At 41.3% G+C, this 4,870-nt stretch overlaps 1 pseudogene; it reads left to right on the forward strand.

Moving 5' to 3' along the window:
- Positions 1–665, forward strand: LOC122060667 (annotated as a pseudogene).
- The last annotated feature ends 4,205 nt before the right edge of the window (positions 666–4,870 follow it).

The following is a 4,870-nucleotide window of genomic DNA, read 5'->3' on the forward strand; positions in this document are numbered from 1 at the left end:
ATGTCGAACAAGTCACCAACATTTTCGATGCCAAAGCCTCAGCAATTAAGCGACTATGTTTCGATACAAAAATTAACTATTTACAGGTTTCCACACTTTCCTCTCATTTAATTAATCTTATGTTATTCTTTGTTCTCTTCATTCATTTTCCTCTATTCTGTTACTGATCTCTCCCCCCTCCCCCACATTTTTCTTATCTTTTGCTTTGTGTGTGTACGTTGAACCCATTTTTTTCCCTTTTCAAAAAGGTTTTAGAGGAAACCTGAAAGCACAAGAGGGAGACGTCTAGATCCATAGATGCTCTGCTCTTTTATTTACAAAAAACCATATTGAAAGAAGACTCAAAGAAGAGCAAGGAGAAGAAGAGGAAAATGCTCTCCCCTTCTGGAGATGGAAGTGGGCTCACGGTGATAGGCCTAATCGCGAAGAGTGAGGTTTTGACATAAGGAGCCAAGTTTGCAGGGTCCTAATATCCGGACCAGTTTTCATAACAGTGCAGAAGTGGGTTCATAATGCCATACCGGAAGACCAGTAGACCTGCATCAGGGCCGCTGGCTGAGCCATTAGCACCGACAAGGACAGGGGAGATAAAGATACCTTATCGCAGCCTCAGAGACCTCAACATTTACTTAGGGCCACAAGTAGGGGTGCAAGTTTGGCCCTGACGGCTCAGACCCGCCCTGATCCCAAACAAGTTGTAGACACCAAATTTTGTCACCCCCCGGCAATGATGACAATATGAAAGATTACAGGTTGGATATTTTAGACTTGGAGAATTTTCAAACTTAGAGTAGAAAATGACCATATCTTCCTATAAACTTTCAAGAGAAATTTTTTTCAAAAATTAGAATTTGACGTGGTGCTCCACCTCGGCCTCCATCAGGCCGTGCTGCACCTCGGCCTCCAGTAGGTCGTGCTCCACCTCGGCCTACATCAGGCCATGCTCCACCTCGGCCTCTATAAGGTTGTGCTCCACCTCGGCCTCCATCAGGTCGTGCTGCACCTCGGCCTCCATCAGGCCGTGCTCCACCTCGGCCTACATCAGGCCGTGCTCCACCTCCGCCTCCATCAGGTCGTGCTCCACCTCAGCCTCCGACAGGCCGTGCTCCACCTCAGCCTACACTAGGCCGTGCTCCACCTCGGCCTCCATCAGGCCGTGCTCCACCTCGGCCTCCACCAGGCCGTGCTCCACCTCGGCCTCCACCAGGCCGTGCTCCACCTCGGCCTCGAACAGGCCTTACTCCACCTCCCTCGAACAGGCCTTGCTCCACCTCGGCCTACACTAGGCCGTGCTCCACCTCGGCCTCCAACAGGCCGTGCTCCACTTTGTCCAAAAGCAAGGCCTTTTGGACAATCCTCTCTAGTTTTAGTCCCACATCAGAAATTTGAGAAAATTGCCCCAAGTCCCATGGCTATAAAAATGGCCCTTCCCCTCTTCCAAAGGGGAGGAGAAAAATAGAGAATTTGGGAGAGAGGATGGCCCCATTAAGGTTTTTGGCTAACTTCTTCCCTCTAAAATCAAACATTATCCAAGTTTAAAAGTTTAATACATTAATCCTTCATTGAGCCGGGAGATCTTATCCGGTTCGGTTCGATTTGGGGGCTCAAAGCACAAGGGTTATCTCCCTTTGTTCCTTGATTAAAGCTGGCTTAAGGTATTTTTCTTCTCCTAATTGCAGTTTAGAACTAGCTTATCTAATGTAATAAATTAATTCCTAATTTATTTGTTTAGATTAATTATGTTTAATTATTCTCATTTGGGTTCAATATAGTTCGTTAGATATGAATTGATTTATTTCGGTCCAATTAAAGGTATTTAGGTAATTGTTTTTTAGATTAATTAAGTCTAATTGTTTTTTATGTTTACCTTTGATCTGGTTTAGTTTTTTTTAAGTTACTTTTTTGTTCTTTTGATCTAGACCCTTAGATTAGGATCTCAAGCCCTAATTTCTTCCCCATCTTTTCTTCCTTTATTTCTTCTCCTTCCCTGCTGCTGCAACCGAACCGCAGCCGCACCTAATCCTCCTCTCTTCTTCTTCTTTTTCTTTCTATTTTCCTTCCCTGCTGCTGCAACCCCTAACCAGCAGCAACCGAGCCGCACTAACTCCTCCTCCTCCTTCTTCTTCTTCTTCTTCTCTTCTTCTCTTTTCCTTCCCTGCTACTACAACCCCTAACCAGCAGCAACCGAGCCGCACTAACTCCTCCTCCTTCTTCTTCTTCTTCTTCCTCTTCTCTTCTTCTCTTTTCCTTCCCTGCTGTTGCAACCCCTAACCAACAGCAACCGAGCCGCACTAACTCCTCCTCCTCCTTCTTCTTCTTCTTCTTCTTCTTCTTCTTCTTCTTCTTCTTCTTCTTCTTCTTCTTCTTCTTCTTCTTCTTCTTTTTCTTTCTCTTTTCCTTCCCTGCTGCTGGAACCCCTAACCGGCAGCAATCGAACCGCAGCCGCACCTAATCCTCCTCTCTTCTTCTTCTTCTTCTTCTTCTTCTTCTTCTTCTTCTTCTTCTTCTTCTTCTTTCTCTTTTCCTTCCCTACTGCTGCAACCCCTAACCGGCAGCGACCGAACCGCAGCCGCACCTAATCCTCCTCCTCTTCTTCTTCTTCTTCTTTTTCTTCTTTTTCTTTCTCCTTTCCTTCCCTACTACTCTAACTGACAGCAACCGAACTTTCTTCTTCTTCTTCTTCTTCTTCTTCTTCCTCTTTTCCTTCCCTGCTACTGTAACTGGCAGCAACCGAACCTTCTTCTTTTTCTTCTTCTTTTTTCTTTCTCTTTTCCTTCCCTGCTGCTATAACTGGCAGCAACCGAACCCCCCTCTTTCTTCTTTCTTCTGCTTCTTCTCTTCTCATCTTCCTTCCTCCAAAGTCTGTTGTAACCGAACCTGCAACTCACTTTTTCTTCTTCTCCTTCTTATTTTATTTTCTTGTTTTTTTGTTATTTCTTTAATCTGCTATTAGATAGTCCATATTTGTAATGCCCCCAACCTATCATTTCATTTCTATGTGGAATCTTCCCCTCCCTTTTTTATATTTTATTTTTCTTTTATCCATTTTGGTTTCATTTCAGGTCTGTAATGTATCTAGTCCTAGAACTTAGGTTTGGGATTCCCCTAATTTTAAAATTTAAAATCAAATGATTTCATTTTATTTCCCTCTAAATAATGTATGGGACGTAGTTTAGGGCGTGTTTAGTTTAGGACGGGCGTGGCTGGCCCCTCAAACCAGCTCGTAGCATTAGGTGCGTATTGGGGGATTTGGGTTTTCCTACTATCTATCCTTTGTACTCCAACATTCACTTGCATTAGTGTTGTACTAATTTAGATTAATTAAAGTAACTTAGTTAATGTAATTAGTCATTTCAACTGTTGTTTATTTAATTGTGGTTTGTTAATTTAGCTTTTTAAATCATTGCATTTGATTTCTTCATTCAATTCAATTTATTAAACTTGTGTAATTACCAATCTTTTTCCCTCTAGTGGTTTGTTTATTTTAATCAATCAACTAATTAGTTATTTAATGTAGGATAATTAACTAGATTAATTAGTTAAAAGATTCTCTTCTCATTAGATTAACTAGGGTTTTGAAAAATGTTTAACTCATCTTAGGATTAGCTTAAAGTAGACATAATTAGTCCAATTAGGTTTCATAATTAATAATTAAACCTTAGGTTTAGTTTAATCCTCCTATACTAGATTAGGTAGATTAGTAAAAATGCATTCATTTAATGTAATTAGCCCATTTAACTTTTCTAAATTTATTAGGCCCCATTTAATCTAAAAATCTTTTTACCAATTAGATCAAGTAGGATTGCAATAATTTATTTCACAAATTACTAGGGATTGGGTTTAATCATTTTAATTAATTCAATTTAGGATTTCATAAATTCATTTGATCATCCATCTAGGTTATGTTCAATTAATCGAATTAGTTTAATTTAGGGTTTCATAAGTTGCTAAACTAATCCTAGGTTTAGGCCCATTTAATTAGTTTAATCTAAGTTTCATAATACATCAATTAAATCATTTAGGGTTTTTAATTTTAATTAGCGTAATTATTTCATTATTTGCATCATAACCTAGCTAGCATAATTTAGACACTTAGTTTAGGGTTTTCACATGTCATGCTTAGATACCTAGTTTAGGGTTTTCAGTGACCTAGATTTAGGACTAGTTAGTAGGGTACAAACAAACTTTGGTCAAACAAGAAGAGACCGGCCTTAGGGCTGGGCAGACTGGGTGCCTAACACCTTCCCAGTCTGTCACTTGACACTTGTTCGGAATTTTGGTGCAAACCAACCTTATCCATCAGAGTCATTAGTCTCTCTCCCTTGATTGGGGGAGACATTTATGGGTCCTAGACCCTTTCTAGGTGGCGACTCCTTTTTACCCATAACGTGTATCCCCCCTTGGCATTTGATGACCAGGGGATACTATCTCATCTCATTAGGGTCGAACCCTAGCTTGCGCACATGCGCTACGCGCCGTATCGGCCATACCCTCAGGGGCGGAGGTCCATGGTACCTACAGTGGCGACTCCATTGGGGATGTCAGACTCTTGATTGACCATTGTTTGTATAGCTTTGTTTGTACCTTATTGTTGTATATTGACATGTTATTTTTCACTTTTCATCACTTGCATACACTTCTTACATTGAGCACAGCATGCCTTACCCTTATTCACCCCTGTGGTGTAGCTGTCAGGGTCCCTTACATATATTTGGGCCGCCCCCAGTTACATCACACCCCTTGATACTGTACCATTTAGGTTTGGAATACGAAACTTATCGGCGAGAGTGTTACCTTGCGTGCTTGAGGGAGATCACACACATTTAGGTGTGCCCAAAGAGACGCAATCGGTTAACACTCTGAGTTCGAT

This window comes from Macadamia integrifolia, chromosome 14 (assembly GCF_013358625.1).
Source record: "Macadamia integrifolia cultivar HAES 741 chromosome 14, SCU_Mint_v3, whole genome shotgun sequence".
NCBI lineage: Eukaryota > Viridiplantae > Streptophyta > Magnoliopsida > Proteales > Proteaceae > Macadamia > Macadamia integrifolia.